The sequence below is a fragment of the Eubalaena glacialis genome, chromosome 1 (assembly GCF_028564815.1).
Source record: "Eubalaena glacialis isolate mEubGla1 chromosome 1, mEubGla1.1.hap2.+ XY, whole genome shotgun sequence".
NCBI lineage: Eukaryota > Metazoa > Chordata > Mammalia > Artiodactyla > Balaenidae > Eubalaena > Eubalaena glacialis.
In genome coordinates, this window is record NC_083716.1 from 92,812,398 (window position 1) to 92,836,260 (window position 23,863).

Below are 23,863 nucleotides of genomic sequence, written 5' to 3' on the forward strand. Positions count from 1 at the left end.
GGCTGGCGGGGAGGCGCAAGCGCCAGCGAAGCTGGGCCTCAAGAGGCACTCCGCGGGCCCCTCTTAACGTCTACGGCCATACCACCCTGAACGCGCCCGATCTCGTCTGATCTCGGAAGCTAAGCAGGGTCGGGACTGGTTAGTACTTGGATGGGAGACCGCCTGGGAATACCGGGTGCTGTAGGCTTTTTGCCTCCCGCTCCGCCTTCTCCTTTAGTCGCCCGCGGCCTAGGCCGAGGCCGAGGCCGAGGCCGAGGCCGCTGCCTCTGCCCCCGCACCCGCCCCCGCCGGGCAGCGCTGCAGGCCCCACCTCCTCCGGCCCCTCCCACCACAGCGCGCCAGAGGGGGCGCTCCGCGCCGGCCTGGCCGGCCAGGCGGCCAGAAGGCGGCCCTGGAAGGCAGCCGCCACCCCAGCCGCTCCCGTGGTGGCTGGCCCGGACCCAGACTCCGCCGCAGGCCGGGGTGCCGTCCGTGCGGCCCACGAAGCCCTCGACCTGCACTTGGCCGCCCCCACCAGAGCCCAGCCGCGCCGCAGCCCCCTGTCTGCCCGTGTGTCTCTCCACAGCTCCCTCCGGAAAAAGCCCACCCTTTGCCACTTCGCCACGGCCGATAGTGGGAGCGGGGTCGTGGGCTGGGACCGGTTCGCTGGGCTGGCTAGACACCAGGCGCCGGGAACTTTGCTCGGCAGTTGGCGTGGGGGCAAGGGTGGCGTTGCTGTGTCTAAGGGGCCGTGCCGGCTCAATGGTGGCTCCCAGTGGCTTCGGGCCAACTGCCATTGGGCAGGCGGGCCGGCCAGGCCGTGGCTGGGCTGCGCCTAGCACTGTGTGGATTGACAGTGTGGGGAATGCACAAGGGACCGAGGGCCACAGGCCCTTAAACCTCCGGGGCCAAGTCCTGTGAGCGTTGAGCGGCTCTGGGGCGGAGGGCCAAGCGCCTACAGACCTGGAGGGTCCCGCCTGACCTGAGCTGCGAAGTCGCCCACAACTCCACCACCCCCGGGCCCTCGAGGCCTCCTGTCGCTTGCCTGGGCGGACGGCAGGGCCGCGCCGGAGAGGGTTGGCTGCCGGGCTGGCGGTAAGTCGCCAGCACCAGCGAAGCTAAGCCTCAAGAGGCACACCGTGGCCCCCGCTGCATTCTACGGCCACACCTCCCTGAACGCACCACACCTCGTCTGATCTCGGAAGCTAATCAGGGTCTGGCCTGTTTCGTACCTGGATGGGAGACCACATGGGAATACCGAGTGCTGTAGGCTTTTTTGCCTCCCGCTCCGCCTTGACATTTAGTGGCCCGCGGCCGAGGCCGCCTCCGCCCCCGCCGGGCAGCGCTGCAGGCCCCACCTCCTCCGGCCCCTCCCACCACAGCGCGCCAGAGGGGGCGCTCCGCGCCGGCCTGGCCGGCCAGGCGGCCAGAAGGCGGCCCTGGAAGGCAGCCGCCACCCCAGCCGCTCCCGTGGTGGCTGGCCCGGACCCAGACTCCGCCGCAGGCCGGGGGTGCCGTCCGTGCGGCCCGCGAGGCCCTCGACCTGCACTTGGCCGCCCCCACCGGAGCCCAGCCGCGCCGCAGCCCCCTGTCTGCCCGTGTGTCTCTCCACAGCTCCCTCCGGAAAAAGCCCCCCCCTCCGCCGTTTCGCCACGGCCGGGGGCGGGAGCGGGGGCGGGGGCCGGGGCCGCTTCTCCGGGCCTGCCGGCCACCAGGGCCGGGGTCCTGTGCTCGGCGGGCGGCGTGGGGGCAAGGGGGGGCCTTGCTGGGGCTAAGGGGCCGTGCCCACTCCATGGTGGCTCCCAGTGGCTTCGGGCCAGCTGCTGCCCGGCCGGAGGGCCGGCCCGGCCGTGGCCGGGCTGCGCCTAACTCCGCGTGGGCGGGCAGGGGGGGATGCCCAAGGGACCGCGGCCGCCGGGCCCTGAAGCCTCCGGGGCCGCGTCCCTGTGAGCGTCGAGCGGGATCTGCGGCGGGGCGCCAAGCGCCGACGGGCCTGGAGCGTCCCGCCCGCCCTGGGCTGCGAGGTGGCCCACCACTCCGCCACCCCCGGGTCCCCGAGGCCTCCTGTCGCCTGCCTGGGCGGGCGGCAGGGCCCTGCCGGAGAGGGCTGGCCGCCGGCATGGCGGTAAGGCGCAGGCGCCAGCGAAGCTGCGCCTCAAGAGGCACCGCGCGGGCCCCTCCTGCGTCTACGGCCATACCACCCTGAACGCGCCCGATCTCGTCTGATCTCGGAAGCTAAGCAGGGTCGGGCCTGGTTAGTACTTGGATGGGAGACCGCCTGGGAATACCGGGTGCTGTAGGCTTTTTGCCTCCCGCTCCGCCTTCTCCTTTAGTCGCCCGCCGCCTCCGCCCCCGCCCCCGCCCCCGCCCCCGCCGGGCACCGCTGCAGGCCCCACCTCCTCCGGCCCCTCCCACCACAGCGCGCCAGAGGGGGCGCTCTCCGCCTGCCTGGCCGGCCAGGCGGCCAGAAGGCGGCCCTGGAAGGCAGCCGCATCCCAGCCGCTCCCGGGGTGGCTGGCCTGAACCCAGACTCCGCCTCAGGCCCGGGTGCCGGCCGTGCGGCCCGCGAGCCCCTTGACCTGCACCTGGCCGCCCCCACCAGCGCCCAGCCCCGGCGCAGCCACCTATCTGCCGGTGTGTCTCTCCACAGCTCCCTCCGGAAAAAGCCCCCCCTCCGCCGTTTCGCCACGGCCGGGGGCGGGAGCGGGGGCGGGGGCCGGGGCCGGTGCTCCGGGCCGGCCGGCCACAAGGCGCCGGGTCCTGTGCTCGGCGGGTGGCGTGGGGGCAAGGGTGGCCTTGCTGGGGCTAAGGGGCCGTGCCGACTCAATGGTGGCTCCCAGTGGGTTAAGGGCCGACTGCCGTCGGGCAGGAGGGCCGGCCCGGGCTGCGGCTGGGCTGCGCCTAGCGCCGCGTGGGCGGGCAGAGGGGAGGCCCAAGGGACCGCGGGCCCCGGGCCCTGAAGCCTCCGGGGCCACGTCCCTGTGAGCGACGTGCGGGATCTGGGGCGGGGCGCCAAGCGCCGAACGGTTTGGTGGGTCCCGCCCGCCCTGGGCTGGGAGGTCGCCGAACCCTCCGCCACCCCCCTGGTACCCGAGGCCGCCGTTGCCCTGCCTGGGCGGGCGGCGGGGCCCTGCCGGGGCGGGCTGGCCGCCGGGCTGGCGGGGAGGCGCAAGCGCCAGCGAAGCTGGGCCTCAAGAGGCACTCCGCGGGCCCCTCTTAACGTCTACGGCCATACCACCCTGAACGCGCCCGATCTCGTCTGATCTCGGAAGCTAAGCAGGGTCGGGACTGGTTAGTACTTGGATGGGAGACCGCCTGGGAATACCGGGTGCTGTAGGCTTTTTGCCTCCCGCTCCGCCTTCTCCTTTAGTCGCCCGCGGCCTAGGCCGAGGCCGAGGCCGAGGCCGAGGCCGCTGCCTCTGCCCCCGCACCCGCCCCCGCCGGGCAGCGCTGCAGGCCCCACCTCCTCCGGCCCCTCCCACCACAGCGCGCCAGAGGGGGCGCTCCGCGCCGGCCTGGCCGGCCAGGCGGCCAGAAGGCGGCCCTGGAAGGCAGCCGCCACCCCAGCCGCTCCCGTGGTGGCTGGCCCGGACCCAGACTCCGCCGCAGGCCGGGGTGCCGTCCGTGCGGCCCACGAAGCCCTCGACCTGCACTTGGCCGCCCCCACCAGAGCCCAGCCGCGCCGCAGCCCCCTGTCTGCCCGTGTGTCTCTCCACAGCTCCCTCCGGAAAAAGCCCACCCTTTGCCACTTCGCCACGGCCGATAGTGGGAGCGGGGTCGTGGGCTGGGACCGGTTCGCTGGGCTGGCTAGACACCAGGCGCCGGGAACTTTGCTCGGCAGTTGGCGTGGGGGCAAGGGTGGCGTTGCTGTGTCTAAGGGGCCGTGCCGGCTCAATGGTGGCTCCCAGTGGCTTCGGGCCAACTGCCATTGGGCAGGCGGGCCGGCCAGGCCGTGGCTGGGCTGCGCCTAGCACTGTGTGGATTGACAGGGTGGGGAATGCACAAGGGACCGAGGGCCACAGGCCCTTAAACCTCCGGGGCCAAGTCCTGTGAGCGTTGAGCGGCTCTGGGGCGGAGGGCCAAGCGCCTACAGACCTGGAGGGTCCCGCCTGACCTGAGCTGCGAAGTCGCCCACAACTCCACCACCCCCGGGCCCTCGAGGCCTCCTGTCGCTTGCCTGGGCGGACGGCAGGGCCGCGCCGGAGAGGGTTGGCTGCCGGGCTGGCGGTAAGTCGCCAGCACCAGCGAAGCTAAGCCTCAAGAGGCACACCGTGGCCCCCGCTGCATTCTACGGCCACACCTCCCTGAACGCACCACACCTCGTCTGATCTCGGAAGCTAATCAGGGTCTGGCCTGTTTCGTACCTGGATGGGAGACCACATGGGAATACCGAGTGCTGTAGGCTTTTTTGCCTCCCGCTCCGCCTTGACATTTAGTGGCCCGCGGCCGAGGCCGCCTCCGCCCCCGCCGGGCAGCGCTGCAGGCCCCACCTCCTCCGGCCCCTCCCACCACAGCGCGCCAGAGGGGGCGCTCCGCGCCGGCCTGGCCGGCCAGGCGGCCAGAAGGCGGCCCTGGAAGGCAGCCGCCACCCCAGCCGCTCCCGTGGTGGCTGGCCCGGACCCAGACTCCGCCGCAGGCCGGGGTGCCGTCCGTGCGGCCCACGAAGCCCTCGACCTGCACTTGGCCGCCCCCACCAGAGCCCAGCCGCGCCGCAGCCCCCTGTCTGCCCGTGTGTCTCTCCACAGCTCCCTCCGGAAAAAGCCCACCCTTTGCCACTTCGCCACGGCCGATAGTGGGAGCGGGGTCGTGGGCTGGGACCGGTTCGCTGGGCTGGCTAGACACCAGGCGCCGGGAACTTTGCTCGGCAGTTGGCGTGGGGGCAAGGGTGGCGTTGCTGTGTCTAAGGGGCCGTGCCGGCTCAATGGTGGCTCCCAGTGGCTTCGGGCCAACTGCCGTTGGGCAGGCGGGCCGGCCAGGCCGTGGCTGGGCTGCGCCTAGCACTGTGTGGATTGACAGGGTGGGGAATGCACAAGGGACCGAGGGCCACAGGCCCTTAAGCCTCCGGGGCCAAGTCCTGTGAGCGTTGAGCGGCTCTGGGGCGGAGGGCCAAGCGCCTACAGGCCCGGAGGGTCCCGCCTGACCTGAGCTGCGAAGTCGCCCACAACTCCACCACCCCCGGGCCCTCGAGGCCTCCTGTCGCTTGCCTGGGCGGACGGCAGGGCCGCGCCGGAGAGGGTTGGCTGCCGGGCTGGCGGTAAGTCGCCAGCACCAGCGAAGCTAAGCCTCAAGAGGCACACCGTGGCCCCCGCTGCATTCTACGGCCACACCTCCCTGAACGCACCACACCTCGTCTGATCTCGGAAGCTAATCAGGGTCTGGCCTGTTTCGTACCTGGATGGGAGACCACATGGGAATACCGAGTGCTGTAGGCTTTTTTGCCTCCCGCTCCGCCTTGACATTTAGTGGCCCGCGGCCGAGGCCGCCTCCGCCCCCGCCGGGCAGCGCTGCAGGCCCCACCTCCTCCGGCCCCTCCCACCACAGCGCGCCAGAGGGGGCGCTCCGCGCCGGCCTGGCCGGCCAGGCGGCCAGAAGGCGGCCCTGGAAGGCAGCCGCCACCCCAGCCGCTCCCGTGGTGGCTGGCCCGGACCCAGACTCCGCCGCAGGCCGGGGTGCCGACCGTGCGGCCCGCGAGGCCCTCGACCTGCACTTGGCCGCCCCCACCGGAGCCCAGCCGCGCCGCAGCCCCCTGTCTGCCCGTGTGTCTCTCCACAGCTCCCTCCGGAAAAAGCCCCCCCCTCCGCCGTTTCGCCACGGCCGGGGGCGGGAGCGGGGGCGGGGGCCGGGGCCGCTTCTCCGGGCCTGCCAGCCACCAGGGCCGGGGTCCTGTGCTCGGCGGGCGGCGTGGGGGCAAGGGGGGGCCTTGCTGGGGCTAAGGGGCCGTGCCCACTCCATGGTGGCTCCCAGTGGCTTCGGGCCAGCTGCTGCCCGGCCGGAGGGCCGGCCCGGCCGTGGCCGGGCTGCGCCTAACTCCGCGTGGGCGGGCAGGGGGGGATGCCCAAGGGACCGCGGCCGCCGGGCCCTGAAGCCTCCGGGGCCGCGTCCCTGTGAGCGTCGAGCGGGATCTGCGGCGGGGCGCCAAGCGCCGACGGGCCTGGAGCGTCCCGCCCGCCCTGGGCTGCGAGGTGGCCCACCACTCCGCCACCCCCGGGTCCCCGAGGCCTCCTGTCGCCTGCCTGGGCGGGCGGCAGGGCCCTGCCGGAGAGGGCTGGCCGCCGGCATGGCGGTAAGGCGCAGGCGCCAGCGAAGCTGCGCCTCAAGAGGCACCGCGCGGGCCCCTCCTGCGTCTACGGCCATACCACCCTGAACGCGCCCGATCTCGTCTGATCTCGGAAGCTAAGCAGGGTCGGGCCTGGTTAGTACTTGGATGGGAGACCGCCTGGGAATACCGGGTGCTGTAGGCTTTTTGCCTCCCGCTCCGCCTTCTCCTTTAGTCGCCCGCCGCCTCCGCCCCCGCCCCCGCCCCCGCCCCCGCCGGGCACCGCTGCAGGCCCCACCTCCTCCGGCCCCTCCCACCACAGCGCGCCAGAGGGGGCGCTCTCCGCCTGCCTGGCCGGCCAGGCGGCCAGAAGGCGGCCCTGGAAGGCAGCCGCATCCCAGCCGCTCCCGGGGTGGCTGGCCTGAACCCAGACTCCGCCTCAGGCCCGGGTGCCGGCCGTGCGGCCCGCGAGCCCCTTGACCTGCACCTGGCCGCCCCCACCAGCGCCCAGCCCCGGCGCAGCCACCTATCTGCCGGTGTGTCTCTCCACAGCTCCCTCCGGAAAAAGCCCCCCCTCCGCCGTTTCGCCACGGCCGGGGGCGGGAGCGGGGGCGGGGGCCGGGGCCGGTGCTCCGGGCCGGCCGGCCACAAGGCGCCGGGTCCTGTGCTCGGCGGGTGGCGTGGGGGCAAGGGTGGCCTTGCTGGGGCTAAGGGGCCGTGCCGACTCAATGGTGGCTCCCAGTGGGTTAAGGGCCGACTGCCGTCGGGCAGGAGGGCCGGCCCGGGCTGCGGCTGGGCTGCGCCTAGCGCCGCGTGGGCGGGCAGAGGGGAGGCCCAAGGGACCGCGGGCCCCGGGCCCTGAAGCCTCCGGGGCCACGTCCCTGTGAGCGACGTGCGGGATCTGGGGCGGGGCGCCAAGCGCCGAACGGTTTGGTGGGTCCCGCCCGCCCTGGGCTGGGAGGTCGCCGAACCCTCCGCCACCCCCCTGGTACCCGAGGCCGCCGTTGCCCTGCCTGGGCGGGCGGCGGGGCCCTGCCGGGGCGGGCTGGCCGCCGGGCTGGCGGGGAGGCGCAAGCGCCAGCGAAGCTGGGCCTCAAGAGGCACTCCGCGGGCCCCTCTTAACGTCTACGGCCATACCACCCTGAACGCGCCCGATCTCGTCTGATCTCGGAAGCTAAGCAGGGTCGGGACTGGTTAGTACTTGGATGGGAGACCGCCTGGGAATACCGGGTGCTGTAGGCTTTTTGCCTCCCGCTCCGCCTTCTCCTTTAGTCGCCCGCGGCCTAGGCCGAGGCCGAGGCCGAGGCCGAGGCCGCTGCCTCTGCCCCCGCACCCGCCCCCGCCGGGCAGCGCTGCAGGCCCCACCTCCTCCGGCCCCTCCCACCACAGCGCGCCAGAGGGGGCGCTCCGCGCCGGCCTGGCCGGCCAGGCGGCCAGAAGGCGGCCCTGGAAGGCAGCCGCCACCCCAGCCGCTCCCGTGGTGGCTGGCCCGGACCCAGACTCCGCCGCAGGCCGGGGTGCCGTCCGTGCGGCCCACGAAGCCCTCGACCTGCACTTGGCCGCCCCCACCAGAGCCCAGCCGCGCCGCAGCCCCCTGTCTGCCCGTGTGTCTCTCCACAGCTCCCTCCGGAAAAAGCCCACCCTTTGCCACTTCGCCACGGCCGATAGTGGGAGCGGGGTCGTGGGCTGGGACCGGTTCGCTGGGCTGGCTAGACACCAGGCGCCGGGAACTTTGCTCGGCAGTTGGCGTGGGGGCAAGGGTGGCGTTGCTGTGTCTAAGGGGCCGTGCCGGCTCAATGGTGGCTCCCAGTGGCTTCGGGCCAACTGCCATTGGGCAGGCGGGCCGGCCAGGCCGTGGCTGGGCTGCGCCTAGCACTGTGTGGATTGACAGGGTGGGGAATGCACAAGGGACCGAGGGCCACAGGCCCTTAAACCTCCGGGGCCAAGTCCTGTGAGCGTTGAGCGGCTCTGGGGCGGAGGGCCAAGCGCCTACAGACCTGGAGGGTCCCGCCTGACCTGAGCTGCGAAGTCGCCCACAACTCCACCACCCCCGGGCCCTCGAGGCCTCCTGTCGCTTGCCTGGGCGGACGGCAGGGCCGCGCCGGAGAGGGTTGGCTGCCGGGCTGGCGGTAAGTCGCCAGCACCAGCGAAGCTAAGCCTCAAGAGGCACACCGTGGCCCCCGCTGCATTCTACGGCCACACCTCCCTGAACGCACCACACCTCGTCTGATCTCGGAAGCTAATCAGGGTCTGGCCTGTTTCGTACCTGGATGGGAGACCACATGGGAATACCGAGTGCTGTAGGCTTTTTTGCCTCCCGCTCCGCCTTGACATTTAGTGGCCCGCGGCCGAGGCCGCCTCCGCCCCCGCCGGGCAGCGCTGCAGGCCCCACCTCCTCCGGCCCCTCCCACCACAGCGCGCCAGAGGGGGCGCTCCGCGCCGGCCTGGCCGGCCAGGCGGCCAGAAGGCGGCCCTGGAAGGCAGCCGCCACCCCAGCCGCTCCCGTGGTGGCTGGCCCGGACCCAGACTCCGCCGCAGGCCGGGGTGCCGTCCGTGCGGCCCACGAAGCCCTCGACCTGCACTTGGCCGCCCCCACCAGAGCCCAGCCGCGCCGCAGCCCCCTGTCTGCCCGTGTGTCTCTCCACAGCTCCCTCCGGAAAAAGCCCACCCTTTGCCACTTCGCCACGGCCGATAGTGGGAGCGGGGTCGTGGGCTGGGACCGGTTCGCTGGGCTGGCTAGACACCAGGCGCCGGGAACTTTGCTCGGCAGTTGGCGTGGGGGCAAGGGTGGCGTTGCTGTGTCTAAGGGGCCGTGCCGGCTCAATGGTGGCTCCCAGTGGCTTCGGGCCAACTGCCGTTGGGCAGGCGGGCTGGCCAGGCCGTGGCTGGGCTGCGCCTAGCACTGTGTGGATTGACAGGGTGGGGAATGCACAAGGGACCGAGGGCCACAGGCCCTTAAGCCTCCGGGGCCAAGTCCTGTGAGCGTTGAGCGGCTCTGGGGCGGAGGGCCAAGCGCCTACAGGCCTGGAGGGTCCCGCCTGACCTGAGCTGCGAAGTCGCCCACAACTCCACCACCCCCGGGCCCTCGAGGCCTCCTGTCGCTTGCCTGGGCGGACGGCAGGGCCGCGCCGGAGAGGGTTGGCTGCCGGGCTGGCGGTAAGTCGCCAGCACCAGCGAAGCTAAGCCTCAAGAGGCACACCGTGGCCCCCGCTGCATTCTACGGCCACACCTCCCTGAACGCACCACACCTCGTCTGATCTCGGAAGCTAATCAGGGTCTGGCCTGTTTCGTACCTGGATGGGAGACCACATGGGAATACCGAGTGCTGTAGGCTTTTTTGCCTCCCGCTCCGCCTTGACATTTAGTGGCCCGCGGCCGAGGCCGCCTCCACCCCCGCTGAGCACCGCTGCAGGCCTCACCTCCTCACGTCCCTCCCAACACAGCGCGCCGGAGGGATCGCTCCCCGCCGAGCTGGCTGGACATGCGGCCAGAATGCGGCCCTGGAAGGCAGCCGCCACCCCAGCCGCTCCCGTGGTGGCTGGCCCGGACCCAGACTCCGCCGCAGGCCGGGGTGCCGTCCGTGCGGCCCGCGAGGCCCTCGACCTGCACTTGGCCGCCCCCACCGGAGCCCAGCCGCGCCGCAGCCCCCTGTCTGCCCGTGTGTCTCTCCACAGCTCCCTCCGGAAAAAGCCCCCCCTCCGCCGTTTCGCCACGGCCGGGGGCGGGAGCGGGGGCGGGGGCCGGGGCCGCTTCTCCGGGCCTGCCGGCCACCAGGGCCAGGGTCCTGTGCTCGGCGGGCGGCGTGGGGGAAAGGGGGGGCCTTGCTGGGGCTAAGGGGCCGTGCCCACTCCATGGTGGCTCCCAGTTGCTTCGGGCCAGCTGCTGCCCGGCCGGAGGGCCGGCCCGGCCGTGGCCGGGCTGCGCCTAACTCCGCGTGGGCGGGCAGGGGGGGATGCCCAAGGGACCGCGGCCGCCGGGCCCTGAAGCCTCCGGGGCCGCGTCCCTGTGAGCGTCGAGCGGGATCTGCGGCGGGGCGCCAAGCGCCGACGGGCCTGGAGCGTCCCGCCCGCCCTGGGCTGCGAGGTGGCCCACCACTCCGCCACCCCCGGGTCCCCGAGGCCTCCTGTCGCCTGCCTGGGCGGGCGGCAGGGCCCTGCCGGAGAGGGCTGGCCGCCGGCATGGCGGTAAGGCGCAGGCGCCAGCGAAGCTGCGCCTCAAGAGGCACCGCGCGGGCCCCTCCTGCGTCTACGGCCATACCACCCTGAACGCGCCCGATCTCGTCTGATTTCGGAAGCTAAGCAGGGTCGGGCCTGGTTAGTACTTGGATGGGAGACCGCCTGGGAATACCGGGTGCTGTAGGCTTTTTGCCTCCCGCTCCGCCTTCTCCTTTAGTCGCCCGCCGCCTCCGCCCCCGCCCCCGCCCCCGCCCCCGCCGGGCACCGCTGCAGGCCCCACCTCCTCCGGCCCCTCCCACCACAGCGCGCCAGAGGGGGCGCTCTCCGCCTGCCTGGCCGGCCAGGCGGCCAGAAGGCGGCCCTGGAAGGCAGCCGCATCCCAGCCGCTCCCGGGGTGGCTGGCCTGAACCCAGACTCCGCCTCAGGCCCGGGTGCCGGCCGTGCGGCCCGCGAGCCCCTTGACCTGCACCTGGCCGCCCCCACCAGCGCCCAGCCCCGGCGCAGCCACCTATCTGCCGGTGTGTCTCTCCACAGCTCCCTCCGGAAAAAGCCCCCCCTCCGCCGTTTCGCCACGGCCGGGGGCGGGAGCGGGGGCGGGGGCCGGGGCCGGTGCTCCGGGCCGGCCGGCCACAAGGCGCCGGGTCCTGTGCTCGGCGGGTGGCGTGGGGGCAAGGGTGGCCTTGCTGGGGCTAAGGGGCCGTGCCGACTCAATGGTGGCTCCCAGTGGGTTAAGGGCCGACTGCCGTCGGGCAGGAGGGCCGGCCCGGGCTGCGGCTGGGCTGCGCCTAGCGCCGCGTGGGCGGGCAGAGGGGAGGCCCAAGGGACCGCGGGCCCCGGGCCCTGAAGCCTCCGGGGCCACGTCCCTGTGAGCGACGTGCGGGATCTGGGGCGGGGCGCCAAGCGCCGAACGGTTTGGTGGGTCCCGCCCGCCCTGGGCTGGGAGGTCGCCGAACCCTCCGCCACCCCCCTGGTACCCGAGGCTGCCGTTGCCCTGCCTGGGCGGGCGGCGGGGCCCTGCCGGGGCGGGCTGGCCGCCGGGCTGGCGGGGAGGCGCAAGCGCCAGCGAAGCTGGGCCTCAAGAGGCACTCCGCGGGCCCCTCTTAACGTCTACGGCCATACCACCCTGAACGCGCCCGATCTCGTCTGATCTCGGAAGCTAAGCAGGGTCGGGACTGGTTAGTACTTGGATGGGAGACCGCCTGGGAATACCGGGTGCTGTAGGCTTTTTGCCTCCCGCTCCGCCTTCTCCTTTAGTCGCCCGCGGCCTAGGCCGAGGCCGAGGCCGAGGCCGAGGCCGCTGCCTCTGCCCCCGCACCCGCCCCCGCCGGGCAGCGCTGCAGGCCCCACCTCCTCCGGCCCCTCCCACCACAGCGCGCCAGAGGGGGCGCTCCGCGCCGGCCTGGCCGGCCAGGCGGCCAGAAGGCGGCCCTGGAAGGCAGCCGCCACCCCAGCCGCTCCCGTGGTGGCTGGCCCGGACCCAGACTCCGCCGCAGGCCGGGGTGCCGTCCGTGCGGCCCACGAAGCCCTCGACCTGCACTTGGCCGCCCCCACCAGAGCCCAGCCGCGCCGCAGCCCCCTGTCTGCCCGTGTGTCTCTCCACAGCTCCCTCCGGAAAAAGCCCACCCTTTGCCACTTCGCCACGGCCGATAGTGGGAGCGGGGTCGTGGGCTGGGACCGGTTCGCTGGGCTGGCTAGACACCAGGCGCCGGGAACTTTGCTCGGCAGTTGGCGTGGGGGCAAGGGTGGCGTTGCTGTGTCTAAGGGGCCGTGCCGGCTCAATGGTGGCTCCCAGTGGCTTCGGGCCAACTGCCATTGGGCAGGCGGGCCGGCCAGGCCGTGGCTGGGCTGCGCCTAGCACTGTGTGGATTGACAGGGTGGGGAATGCACAAGGGACCGAGGGCCACAGGCCCTTAAACCTCCGGGGCCAAGTCCTGTGAGCGTTGAGCGGCTCTGGGGCGGAGGGCCAAGCGCCTACAGACCTGGAGGGTCCCGCCTGACCTGAGCTGCGAAGTCGCCCACAACTCCACCACCCCCGGGCCCTCGAGGCCTCCTGTCGCTTGCCTGGGCGGACGGCAGGGCCGCGCCGGAGAGGGTTGGCTGCCGGGCTGGCGGTAAGTCGCCAGCACCAGCGAAGCTAAGCCTCAAGAGGCACACCGTGGCCCCCGCTGCATTCTACGGCCACACCTCCCTGAACGCACCACACCTCGTCTGATCTCGGAAGCTAATCAGGGTCTGGCCTGTTTCGTACCTGGATGGGAGACCACATGGGAATACCGAGTGCTGTAGGCTTTTTTGCCTCCCGCTCCGCCTTGACATTTAGTGGCCCGCGGCCGAGGCCGCCTCCGCCCCCGCCGGGCAGCGCTGCAGGCCCCACCTCCTCCGGCCCCTCCCACCACAGCGCGCCAGAGGGGGCGCTCCGCGCCGGCCTGGCCGGCCAGGCGGCCAGAAGGCGGCCCTGGAAGGCAGCCGCCACCCCAGCCGCTCCCGTGGTGGCTGGCCCGGACCCAGACTCCGCCGCAGGCCGGGGTGCCGTCCGTGCGGCCCACGAAGCCCTCGACCTGCACTTGGCCGCCCCCACCAGAGCCCAGCCACGCCGCAGCCCCCTGTCTGCCCGTGTGTCTCTCCACAGCTCCCTCCGGAAAAAGCCCACCCTTTGCCACTTCGCCACGGCCGATAGTGGGAGCGGGGTCGTGGGCTGGGACCGGTTCGCTGGGCTGGCTAGACACCAGGCGCCGGGAACTTTGCTCGGCAGTTGGCGTGGGGGCAAGGGTGGCGTTGCTGTGTCTAAGGGGCCGTGCCGGCTCAATGGTGGCTCCCAGTGGCTTCGGGCCAACTGCCGTTGGGCAGGCGGGCCGGCCAGGCCGTGGCTGGGCTGCGCCTAGCACTGTGTGGATTGACAGGGTGGGGAATGCACAAGGGACCGAGGGCCACAGGCCCTTAAGCCTCCGGGGCCAAGTCCTGTGAGCGTTGAGCGGCTCTGGGGCGGAGGGCCAAGCGCCTACAGGCCTGGAGGGTCCCGCCTGACCTGAGCTGTGAAGTCGCCCACAACTCCACCACCCCCGGGCCCTCGAGGCCTCCTGTCGCTTGCCTGGGCGGACGGCAGGGCCGCGCCGGAGAGGGTTGGCTGCCGGGCTGGCGGTAAGTCGCCAGCACCAGCGAAGCTAAGCCTCAAGAGGCACACCGTGGCCCCCGCTGCATTCTACGGCCACACCTCCCTGAACGCACCACACCTCGTCTGATCTCGGAAGCTAATCAGGGTCTGGCCTGTTTCGTACCTGGATGGGAGACCACATGGGAATACCGAGTGCTGTAGGCTTTTTTGCCTCCCGCTCCGCCTTGACATTTAGTGGCCCGCGGCCGAGGCCGCCTCCGCCCCCGCTGAGCACCGCTGCAGGCCTCACCTCCTCACGTCCCTCCCAACACAGCGCGCCGGAGGGATCGCTCCCCGCCGAGCTGGCTGGACATGCGGCCAGAATGCGGCCCTGGAAGGCAGCCGCCACCCCAGCCGCTCCCGTGGTGGCTGGCCCGGACCCAGACTCCGCCGCAGGCCGGGGTGCCGTCCGTGCGGCCTGCGAGGCCCTCGACCTGCACTTGGCCGCCCCCACCGGAGCCCAGCCGCGCCGCAGCCCCCTGTCTGCCCGTGTGTCTCTCCACAGCTCCCTCCGGAAAAAGCCCCCCCCTCCGCCGTTTCGCCACGGCCGGGGGCGGGAGCGGGGGCGGGGGCCGGGGCCGCTTCTCCGGGCCTGCCGGCCACCAGGGCCGGGGTCCTGTGCTCGGCGGGCGGCGTGGGGGCAAGGGGGGGCCTTGCTGGGGCTAAGGGGCCGTGCCCACTCCATGGTGGCTCCCAGTGGCTTCGGGCCAGCTGCTGCCCGGCCGGAGGGCCGGCCCGGCCGTGGCCGGGCTGCGCCTAACTCCGCGTGGGCGGGCAGGGGGGGATGCCCAAGGGACCGCGGCCGCCGGGCCCTGAAGCCTCCGGGGCCGCGTCCCTGTGAGCGTCGAGCGGGATCTGCGGCGGGGCGCCAAGCGCCGACGGGCCTGGAGCGTCCCGCCCGCCCTGGGCTGCGAGGTGGCCCACCACTCCGCCACCCCCGGGTCCCCGAGGCCTCCTGTCGCCTGCCTGGGCGGGCGGCAGGGCCCTGCCGGAGAGGGCTGGCCGCCGGCATGGCGGTAAGGCGCAGGCGCCAGCGAAGCTGCGCCTCAAGAGGCACCGCGCGGGCCCCTCCTGCGTCTACGGCCATACCACCCTGAACGCGCCCGATCTCGTCTGATCTCGGAAGCTAAGCAGGGTCGGGCCTGGTTAGTACTTGGATGGGAGACCGCCTGGGAATACCGGGTGCTGTAGGCTTTTTGCCTCCCGCTCCGCCTTCTCCTTTAGTCGCCCGCCGCCTCCGCCCCCGCCCCCGCCCCCGCCCCCGCCGGGCACCGCTGCAGGCCCCACCTCCTCCGGCCCCTCCCACCACAGCGCGCCAGAGGGGGCGCTCTCCGCCTGCCTGGCCGGCCAGGCGGCCAGAAGGCGGCCCTGGAAGGCAGCCGCATCCCAGCCGCTCCCGGGGTGGCTGGCCTGAACCCAGACTCCGCCTCAGGCCCGGGTGCCGGCCGTGCGGCCCGCGAGCCCCTTGACCTGCACCTGGCCGCCCCCACCAGCGCCCAGCCCCGGCGCAGCCACCTATCTGCCGGTGTGTCTCTCCACAGCTCCCTCCGGAAAAAGCCCCCCCTCCGCCGTTTCGCCACGGCCGGGGGCGGGAGCGGGGGCGGGGGCCGGGGCCGGTGCTCCGGGCCGGCCGGCCACAAGGCGCCGGGTCCTGTGCTCGGCGGGTGGCGTGGGGGCAAGGGTGGCCTTGCTGGGGCTAAGGGGCCGTGCCAACTCAATGGTGGCTCCCAGTGGGTTAAGGGCCGACTGCCGTCGGGCAGGAGGGCCGGCCCGGGCTGCGGCTGGGCTGCGCCTAGCGCCGCGTGGGCGGGCAGAGGGGAGGCCCAAGGGACCGCGGGCCCCGGGCCCTGAAGCCTCCGGGGCCACGTCCCTGTGAGCGACGTGCGGGATCTGGGGCGGGGCGCCAAGCGCCGAACGGTTTGGTGGGTCCCGCCCGCCCTGGGCTGGGAGGTCGCCGAACCCTCCGCCACCCCCCTGGTACCCGAGGCCGCCGTTGCCCTGCCTGGGCGGGCGGCGGGGCCCTGCCGGGGCGGGCTGGCCGCCGGGCTGGCGGGGAGGCGCAAGCGCCAGCGAAGCTGGGCCTCAAGAGGCACTCCGCGGGCCCCTCTTAACGTCTACGGCCATACCACCCTGAACGCGCCCGATCTCGTCTGATCTCGGAAGCTAAGCAGGGTCGGGACTGGTTAGTACTTGGATGGGAGACCGCCTGGGAATACCGGGTGCTGTAGGCTTTTTGCCTCCCGCTCCGCCTTCTCCTTTAGTCGCCCGCGGCCTAGGCCGAGGCCGAGGCCGAGGCCGAGGCCGCTGCCTCTGCCCCCGCACCCGCCCCCGCCGGGCAGCGCTGCAGGCCCCACCTCCTCCGGCCCCTCCCACCACAGCGCGCCAGAGGGGGCGCTCCGCGCCGGCCTGGCCGGCCAGGCGGCCAGAAGGCGGCCCTGGAAGGCAGCCGCCACCCCAGCCGCTCCCGTGGTGGCTGGCCCGGACCCAGACTCCGCCGCAGGCCGGGGTGCCGTCCGTGCGGCCCACGAAGCCCTCGACCTGCACTTGGCCGCCCCCACCAGAGCCCAGCCGCGCCGCAGCCCCCTGTCTGCCCGTGTGTCTCTCCACAGCTCCCTCCGGAAAAAGCCCACCCTTTGCCACTTCGCCACGGCCGATAGTGGGAGCGGGGTCGTGGGCTGGGACCGGTTCGCTGGGCTGGCTAGACACCAGGCGCCGGGAACTTTGCTCGGCAGTTGGCGTGGGGGCAAGGGTGGCGTTGCTGTGTCTAAGGGGCCGTGCCGGCTCAATGGTGGCTCCCAGTGGCTTCGGGCCAACTGCCATTGGGCAGGCGGGCCGGCCAGGCCGTGGCTGGGCTGCGCCTAGCACTGTGTGGATTGACAGGGTGGGGAATGCACAAGGGACCGAGGGCCACAGGCCCTTAAACCTCCGGGGCCAAGTCCTGTGAGCGTTGAGCGGCTCTGGGGCGGAGGGCCAAGCGCCTACAGACCTGGAGGGTCCCGCCTGACCTGAGCTGCGAAGTCGCCCACAACTCCACCACCCCCGGGCCCTCGAGGCCTCCTGTCGCTTGCCTGGGCGGACGGCAGGGCCGCGCCGGAGAGGGTTGGCTGCCGGGCTGGCGGTAAGTCGCCAGCACCAGCGAAGCTAAGCCTCAAGAGGCACACCGTGGCCCCCGCTGCATTCTACGGCCACACCTCCCTGAACGCACCACACCTCGTCTGATCTCGGAAGCTAATCAGGGTCTGGCCTGTTTCGTACCTGGATGGGAGACCACATGGGAATACCGAGTGCTGTAGGCTTTTTTGCCTCCCGCTCCGCCTTGACATTTAGTGGCCCGCGGCCGAGGCCGCCTCCGCCCCCGCCGGGCAGCGCTGCAGGCCCCACCTCCTCCGGCCCCTCCCACCACAGCGCGCCAGAGGGGGCGCTCCGCGCCGGCCTGGCCGGCCAGGCGGCCAGAAGGCGGCCCTGGAAGGCAGCCGCCACCCCAGCCGCTCCCGTGGTGGCTGGCCCGGACCCAGACTCCGCCGCAGGCCGGGGTGCCGTCCGTGCGGCCCACGAAGCCCTCGACCTGCACTTGGCCGCCCCCACCAGAGCCCAGCCACGCCGCAGCCCCCTGTCTGCCCGTGTGTCTCTCCACAGCTCCCTCCGGAAAAAGCCCACCCTTTGCCACTTCGCCACGGCCGATAGTGGGAGCGGGGTCGTGGGCTGGGACCGGTTCGCTGGGCTGGCTAGACACCAGGCGCCGGGAACTTTGCTCGGCAGTTGGCGTGGGGGCAAGGGTGGCGTTGCTGTGTCTAAGGGGCCGTGCCGGCTCAATGGTGGCTCCCAGTGGCTTCGGGCCAACTGCCGTTGGGCAGGCGGGCCGGCCAGGCCGTGGCTGGGCTGCGCCTAGCACTGTGTGGATTGACAGGGTGGGGAATGCACAAGGGACCGAGGGCCACAGGCCCTTAAGCCTCCGGGGCCAAGTCCTGTGAGCGTTGAGCGGCTCTGGGGCGGAGGGCCAAGCGCCTACAGGCCTGGAGGGTCCCGCCTGACCTGAGCTGTGAAGTCGCCCACAACTCCACCACCCCCGGGCCCTCGAGGCCTCCTGTCGCTTGCCTGGGCGGACGGCAGGGCCGCGCCGGAGAGGGTTGGCTGCCGGGCTGGCGGTAAGTCGCCAGCACCAGCGAAGCTAAGCCTCAAGAGGCACACCGTGGCCCCCGCTGCATTCTACGGCCACACCTCCCTGAACGCACCACACCTCGTCTGATCTCGGAAGCTAATCAGGGTCTGGCCTGTTTCGTACCTGGATGGGAGACCACATGGGAATACCGAGTGCTGTAGGCTTTTTTGCCTCCCGCTCCGCCTTGACATTTAGTGGCCCGCGGCCGAGGCCGCCTCCGCCCCCGCTGAGCACCGCTGCAGGCCTCACCTCCTCACGTCCCTCCCAACACAGCGCGCCGGAGGGATCGCTCCCCGCCGAGCTGGCTGGACATGCGGCCAGAATGCGGCCCTGGAAGGCAGCCGCCACCCCAGCCGCTCCCGTGGTGGCTGGCCCGGACCCAGACTCCGCCGCAGGCCGGGGTGCCGTCCGTGCGGCCTGCGAGGCCCTCGACCTGCACTTGGCCGCCCCCACCGGAGCCCAGCCGCGCCGCAGCCCCCTGTCTGCCCGTGTGTCTCTCCACAGCTCCCTCCGGAAAAAGCCCCCCCCTCCGCCGTTTCGCCACGGCCGGGGGCGGGAGCGGGGGCGGGGGCCGGGGCCGCTTCTCCGGGCCTGCCGGCCACCAGGGCCGGGGTCCTGTGCTCGGCGGGCGGCGTGGGGGCAAGGGGGGGCCTTGCTGGGGCTAAGGGGCCGTGCCCACTCCATGGTGGCTCCCAGTGGCTTCGGGCCAGCTGCTGCCCGGCCGGAGGGCCGGCCCGGCCGTGGCCGGGCTGCGCCTAACTCCGCGTGGGCGGGCAGGGGGGGATGCCCAAGGGACCGCGGCCGCCGGGCCCTGAAGCCTCCGGGGCCGCGTCCCTGTGAGCGTCGAGCGGGATCTGCGGCGGGGCGCCAAGCGCCGACGGGCCTGGAGCGTCCCGCCCGCCCTGGGCTGCGAGGTGGCCCACCACTCCGCCACCCCCGGGTCCCCGAGGCCTCCTGTCGCCTGCCTGGGCGGGCGGCAGGGCCCTGCCGGAGAGGGCTGGCCGCCGGCATGGCGGTAAGGCGCAGGCGCCAGCGAAGCTGCGCCTCAAGAGGCACCGCGCGGGCCCCTCCTGCGTCTACGGCCATACCACCCTGAACGCGCCCGATCTCGTCTGATCTCGGAAGCTAAGCAGGGTCGGGCCTGGTTAGTACTTGGATGGGAGACCGCCTGGGAATACCGGGTGCTGTAGGCTTTTTGCCTCCCGCTCCGCCTTCTCCTTTAGTCGCCCGCCGCCTCCGCCCCCGCCCCCGCCCCCGCCCCCGCCGGGCACCGCTGCAGGCCCCACCTCCTCCGGCCCCTCCCACCACAGCGCGCCAGAGGGGGCGCTCTCCGCCTGCCTGGCCGGCCAGGCGGCCAGAAGGCGGCCCTGGAAGGCAGCCGCATCCCAGCCGCTCCCGGGGTGGCTGGCCTGAACCCAGACTCCGCCTCAGGCCCGGGTGCCGGCCGTGCGGCCCGCGAGCCCCTTGACCTGCACCTGGCCGCCCCCACCAGCGCCCAGCCCCGGCGCAGCCACCTATCTGCCGGTGTGTCTCTCCACAGCTCCCTCCGGAAAAAGCCCCCCCTCCGCCGTTTCGCCACGGCCGGGGGCGGGAGCGGGGGCGGGGGCCGGGGCCGGTGCTCCGGGCCGGCCGGCCACAAGGCGCCGGGTCCTGTGCTCGGCGGGTGGCGTGGGGGCAAGGGTGGCCTTGCTGGGGCTAAGGGGCCGTGCCGACTCAATGGTGGCTCCCAGTGGGTTAAGGGCCGACTGCCGTCGGGCAGGAGGGCCGGCCCGGGCTGCGGCTGGGCTGCGCCTAGCGCCGCGTGGGCGGGCAGAGGGGAGGCCCAAGGGACCGCGGGCCCCGGGCCCTGAAGCCTCCGGGGCCACGTCCCTGTGAGCGACGTGCGGGATCTGGGGCGGGGCGCCAAGCGCCGAACGGTTTGGTGGGTCCCGCCCGCCCTGGGCTGGGAGGTCGCCGAACCCTCCACCACCCCCCTGGTACCCGAGGCCGCCGTTGCCCTGCCTGGGCGGGCGGCGGGGCCCTGCCGGGGCGGGCTGGCCGCCGGGCTGGCGGGGAGGCACAAGCGCCAGCGAAGCTGGGCCTCAAGAGGCACTCCGCGGGCCCCTCTTAACGTCTACGGCCATACCACCCTGAACGCGCCCGATCTCGTCTGATCTCGGAAGCTAAGCAGGGTCGGGCCTGGTTAGTACTTGGATGGGAGACCGCCTGGGAATACCGGGTGCTGTAGGCTTTTTGCCTCCCGCTCCGCCTTCTCCTTTAGTCGCCCGCGGCCTAGGCCGAGGCCGAGGCCGAGGCCGAGGCCGAGGCCGAGGCCGCTGCCTCCGCCCCCGCACCCGCCCCCGCCGGGCAGCGCTGCAGGCCCCACCTCCTCCGGCCCCTCCCACCACAGCGCGCCAGAGGGGGCGCTCCGTGCCGGCCTGGCCGGCCAGGCGGCCAGAAGGCGGCCCTGGAAGGCAGCCGCCACCCCAGCCGCTCCCGTGGTGGCTGGCCCGGACCCAGACTCCGCCGCAGGCCGGGGTGCCGTCCGTGCGGCCCACGAAGCCCTCGACCTGCACTTGGCCGCCCCCACCAGAGCCCAGCCGCGCCGCAGCCCCCTGTCTGCCCGTGTGTCTCTCCACAGCTCCCTCCGGAAAAAGCCCACCCTTTGCCACTTCGCCACGGCCGATAGTGGGAGCGGGGTCGTGGGCTGGGACCGGTTCGCTGGGCTGGCTAGACACCAGGCGCCGGGAACTTTGCTCGGCAGTTGGCGTGGGGGCAAGGGTGGCGTTGCTGTGTCTAAGGGGCCGTGCCGGCTCAATGGTGGCTCCCAGTGGCTTCGGGCCAACTGCCATTGGGCAGGCGGGCCGGCCAGGCCGTGGCTGGGCTGCGCCTAGCACTGTGTGGATTGACAGTGTGGGGAATGCACAAGGGACCGAGGGCCACAGGCCCTTAAACCTCCGGGGCCAAGTCCTGTGAGCGTTGAGCGGCTCTGGGGCGGAGGGCCAAGCGCCTACAGACCTGGAGGGTCCCGCCTGACCTGAGCTGCGAAGTCGCCCACAACTCCACCACCCCCGGGCCCTCGAGGCCTCCTGTCGCTTGCCTGGGCGGACGGCAGGGCCGCGCCGGAGAGGGTTGGCTGCCGGGCTGGCGGTAAGTCGCCAGCACCAGCGAAGCTAAGCCTCAAGAGGCACACCGTGGCCCCCGCTGCATTCTACGGCCACACCTCCCTGAACGCACCACACCTCGTCTGATCTCGGAAGCTAATCAGGGTCTGGCCTGTTTCGTACCTGGATGGGAGACCACATGGGAATACCGAGTGCTGTAGGCTTTTTTGCCTCCCGCTCCGCCTTGACATTTAGTGGCCCGCGGCCGAGGCCGCCTCCGCCCCCGCCGGGCAGCGCTGCAGGCCCCACCTCCTCCGGCCCCTCCCACCACAGCGCGCCAGAGGGGGCGCTCCGCGCCGGCCTGGCCGGCCAGGCGGCCAGAAGGCGGCCCTGGAAGGCAGCCGCCACCCCAGCCGCTCCCGTGGTGGCTGGCCCGGACCCAGACTCCGCCGCAGGCCGGGGTGCCGTCCGTGCGGCCCGCGAGGCCCTCGACCTGCACTTGGCCGCCCCCACCGGAGCCCAGCCGCGCCGCAGCCCCCTGTCTGCCCGTGTGTCTCTCCACAGCTCCCTCCGGAAAAAGCCCCCCCCTCCGCCGTTTCGCCACGGCCGGGGGCGGGAGCGGGGGCGGGGGCCGGGGCCGCTTCTCCGGGCCTGCCGGCCACCAGGGCCGGGGTCCTGTGCTCGGCGGGCGGCGTGGGGGCAAGGGGGGGCCTTGCTGGGGCTAAGGGGCCGTGCCCACTCCATGGTGGCTCCCAGTGGCTTCGGGCCAGCTGCTGCCCGGCCGGAGGGCCGGCCCGGCCGTGGCCGGGCTGCGCCTAACTCCGCGTGGGCGGGCAGGGGGGGATGCCCAAGGGACCGCGGCCGCCGGGCCCTGAAGCCTCCGGGGCCGCGTCCCTGTGAGCGTCGAGCGGGATCTGCGGCGGGGCGCCAAGCGCCGACGGGCCTGGAGCGTCCCGCCCGCCCTGGGCTGCGAGGTGGCCCACCACTCCGCCACCCCCGGGTCCCCGAGGCCTCCTGTCGCCTGCCTGGGCGGGCGGCAGGGCCCTGCCGGAGAGGGCTGGCCGCCGGCATGGCGGTAAGGCGCAGGCGCCAGCGAAGCTGCGCCTCAAGAGGCACCGCGCGGGCCCCTCCTGCGTCTACGGCCATACCACCCTGAACGCGCCCGATCTCGTCTGATCTCGGAAGCTAAGCAGGGTCGGGCCTGGTTAGTACTTGGATGGGAGACCGCCTGGGAATACCGGGTGCTGTAGGCTTTTTGCCTCCCGCTCCGCCTTCTCCTTTAGTCGCCCGCCGCCTCCGCCCCCGCCCCCGCCCCCGCCCCCGCCGGGCACCGCTGCAGGCCCCACCTCCTCCGGCCCCTCCCACCACAGCGCGCCAGAGGGGGCGCTCTCCGCCTGCCTGGCCGGCCAGGCGGCCAGAAGGCGGCCCTGGAAGGCAGCCGCATCCCAGCCGCTCCCGGGGTGGCTGGCCTGAACCCAGACTCCGCCTCAGGCCCGGGTGCCGGCCGTGCGGCCCGCGAGCCCCTTGACCTGCACCTGGCCGCCCCCACCAGCGCCCAGCCCCGGCGCAGCCACCTATCTGCCGGTGTGTCTCTCCACAGCTCCCTCCGGAAAAAGCCCCCCCTCCGCCGTTTCGCCACGGCCGGGGGCGGGAGCGGGGGCGGGGGCCGGGGCCGGTGCTCCGGGCCGGCCGGCCACAAGGCGCCGGGTCCTGTGCTCGGCGGGTGGCGTGGGGGCAAGGGTGGCCTTGCTGGGGCTAAGGGGCCGTGCCGACTCAATGGTGGCTCCCAGTGGGTTAAGGGCCGACTGCCGTCGGGCAGGAGGGCCGGCCCGGGCTGCGGCTGGGCTGCGCCTAGCGCCGCGTGGGCGGGCAGAGGGGAGGCCCAAGGGACCGCGGGCCCCGGGCCCTGAAGCCTCCGGGGCCACGTCCCTGTGAGCGACGTGCGGGATCTGGGGCGGGGCGCCAAGCGCCGAACGGTTTGGTGGGTCCCGCCCGCCCTGGGCTGGGAGGTCGCCGAACCCTCCACCACCCCCCTGGTACCCGAGGCCGCCGTTGCCCTGCCTGGGCGGGCGGCGGGGCCCTGCCGGGGCGGGCTGGCCGCCGGGCTGGCGGGGAGGCACAAGCGCCAGCGAAGCTGGGCCTCAAGAGGCACTCCGCGGGCCCCTCTTAACGTCTACGGCCATACCACCCTGAACGCGCCCGATCTCGTCTGATCTCGGAAGCTAAGCAGGGTCGGGCCTGGTTAGTACTTGGATGGGAGACCGCCTGGGAATACCGGGTGCTGTAGGCTTTTTGCCTCCCGCTCCGCCTTCTCCTTTAGTCGCCCGCGGCCTAGGCCGAGGCCGAGGCCGAGGCCGAGGCCGAGGCCGAGGCCGCTGCCTCCGCCCCCGCACCCGCCCCCGCCGGGCAGCGCTGCAGGCCCCACCTCCTCCGGCCCCTCCCACCACAGCGCGCCAGAGGGGGCGCTCCGTGCCGGCCTGGCCGGCCAGGCGGCCAGAAGGCGGCCCTGGAAGGCAGCCGCCACCCCAGCCGCTCCCGTGGTGGCTGGCCCGGACCCAGACTCCGCCGCAGGCCGGGGTGCCGTCCGTGCGGCCCACGAAGCCCTCGACCTGCACTTGGCCGCCCCCACCAGAGCCCAGCCGCGCCGCAGCCCCCTGTCTGCCCGTGTGTCTCTCCACAGCTCCCTCCGGAAAAAGCCCACCCTTTGCCACTTCGCCACGGCCGATAGTGGGAGCGGGGTCGTGGGCTGGGACCGGTTCGCTGGGCTGGCTAGACACCAGGCGCCGGGAACTTTGCTCGGCAGTTGGCGTGGGGGCAAGGGTGGCGTTGCTGTGTCTAAGGGGCCGTGCCGGCTCAATGGTGGCTCCCAGTGGCTTCGGGCCAACTGCCATTGGGCAGGCGGGCCGGCCAGGCCGTGGCTGGGCTGCGCCTAGCACTGTGTGGATTGACAGTGTGGGGAATGCACAAGGGACCGAGGGCCACAGGCCCTTAAACCTCCGGGGCCAAGTCCTGTGAGCGTTGAGCGGCTCTGGGGCGGAGGGCCAAGCGCCTACAGACCTG

At 73.4% G+C, this 23,863-nt stretch overlaps 13 non-coding genes and 10 pseudogenes across 13 annotated transcripts; all 23 read left to right on the forward strand.

The window, feature by feature from the left end:
* Positions 1–68: 68 nt before the first annotated feature.
* On the forward strand, positions 69–187 carry LOC133104700 (5S ribosomal RNA). Its single transcript, XR_009703695.1, has one exon. It is a non-coding gene; the product is annotated as a 5S ribosomal RNA (ribosomal RNA).
* A 946-nt stretch (positions 188–1,133) lies between these two features.
* LOC133076418 (5S ribosomal RNA) lies at positions 1,134–1,252 on the forward strand (annotated as a pseudogene).
* A 911-nt stretch (positions 1,253–2,163) lies between these two features.
* Positions 2,164–2,282, forward strand: LOC133080636 (5S ribosomal RNA). The gene has a single exon (XR_009698562.1). It is a non-coding gene; the product is annotated as a 5S ribosomal RNA (ribosomal RNA).
* A 918-nt stretch (positions 2,283–3,200) lies between these two features.
* LOC133104705 (5S ribosomal RNA) lies at positions 3,201–3,319 on the forward strand. Its single transcript, XR_009703696.1, has one exon. It is a non-coding gene; the product is annotated as a 5S ribosomal RNA (ribosomal RNA).
* A 946-nt stretch (positions 3,320–4,265) lies between these two features.
* On the forward strand, positions 4,266–4,384 carry LOC133076425 (5S ribosomal RNA; annotated as a pseudogene).
* Positions 4,385–5,292: 908 nt separating this feature from the next.
* LOC133076428 (5S ribosomal RNA) lies at positions 5,293–5,411 on the forward strand (annotated as a pseudogene).
* A 910-nt stretch (positions 5,412–6,321) lies between these two features.
* Positions 6,322–6,440, forward strand: LOC133080639 (5S ribosomal RNA). The gene has a single exon (XR_009698564.1). It is a non-coding gene; the product is annotated as a 5S ribosomal RNA (ribosomal RNA).
* A 918-nt stretch (positions 6,441–7,358) lies between these two features.
* Positions 7,359–7,477, forward strand: LOC133104708 (5S ribosomal RNA). The gene has a single exon (XR_009703698.1). It is a non-coding gene; the product is annotated as a 5S ribosomal RNA (ribosomal RNA).
* Positions 7,478–8,423: 946 nt separating this feature from the next.
* On the forward strand, positions 8,424–8,542 carry LOC133076434 (5S ribosomal RNA; annotated as a pseudogene).
* Positions 8,543–9,450: 908 nt separating this feature from the next.
* On the forward strand, positions 9,451–9,569 carry LOC133076438 (5S ribosomal RNA; annotated as a pseudogene).
* Positions 9,570–10,478: 909 nt separating this feature from the next.
* On the forward strand, positions 10,479–10,597 carry LOC133104449 (5S ribosomal RNA). The gene has a single exon (XR_009703580.1). It is a non-coding gene; the product is annotated as a 5S ribosomal RNA (ribosomal RNA).
* Positions 10,598–11,515: 918 nt separating this feature from the next.
* Positions 11,516–11,634, forward strand: LOC133104713 (5S ribosomal RNA). The gene has a single exon (XR_009703699.1). It is a non-coding gene; the product is annotated as a 5S ribosomal RNA (ribosomal RNA).
* Positions 11,635–12,580: 946 nt separating this feature from the next.
* Positions 12,581–12,699, forward strand: LOC133076448 (5S ribosomal RNA; annotated as a pseudogene).
* Positions 12,700–13,607: 908 nt separating this feature from the next.
* On the forward strand, positions 13,608–13,726 carry LOC133076458 (5S ribosomal RNA; annotated as a pseudogene).
* Positions 13,727–14,636: 910 nt separating this feature from the next.
* Positions 14,637–14,755, forward strand: LOC133080643 (5S ribosomal RNA). Its single transcript, XR_009698565.1, has one exon. It is a non-coding gene; the product is annotated as a 5S ribosomal RNA (ribosomal RNA).
* Positions 14,756–15,673: 918 nt separating this feature from the next.
* On the forward strand, positions 15,674–15,792 carry LOC133104718 (5S ribosomal RNA). Its single transcript, XR_009703701.1, has one exon. It is a non-coding gene; the product is annotated as a 5S ribosomal RNA (ribosomal RNA).
* Positions 15,793–16,738: 946 nt separating this feature from the next.
* Positions 16,739–16,857, forward strand: LOC133076465 (5S ribosomal RNA; annotated as a pseudogene).
* Positions 16,858–17,765: 908 nt separating this feature from the next.
* LOC133076471 (5S ribosomal RNA) lies at positions 17,766–17,884 on the forward strand (annotated as a pseudogene).
* Positions 17,885–18,794: 910 nt separating this feature from the next.
* LOC133080645 (5S ribosomal RNA) lies at positions 18,795–18,913 on the forward strand. The gene has a single exon (XR_009698566.1). It is a non-coding gene; the product is annotated as a 5S ribosomal RNA (ribosomal RNA).
* Positions 18,914–19,831: 918 nt separating this feature from the next.
* LOC133080650 (5S ribosomal RNA) lies at positions 19,832–19,950 on the forward strand. Its single transcript, XR_009698567.1, has one exon. It is a non-coding gene; the product is annotated as a 5S ribosomal RNA (ribosomal RNA).
* A 958-nt stretch (positions 19,951–20,908) lies between these two features.
* LOC133076478 (5S ribosomal RNA) lies at positions 20,909–21,027 on the forward strand (annotated as a pseudogene).
* Positions 21,028–21,937: 910 nt separating this feature from the next.
* Positions 21,938–22,056, forward strand: LOC133080655 (5S ribosomal RNA). The gene has a single exon (XR_009698568.1). It is a non-coding gene; the product is annotated as a 5S ribosomal RNA (ribosomal RNA).
* A 918-nt stretch (positions 22,057–22,974) lies between these two features.
* LOC133080662 (5S ribosomal RNA) lies at positions 22,975–23,093 on the forward strand. The gene has a single exon (XR_009698569.1). It is a non-coding gene; the product is annotated as a 5S ribosomal RNA (ribosomal RNA).
* The last annotated feature ends 770 nt before the right edge of the window (positions 23,094–23,863 follow it).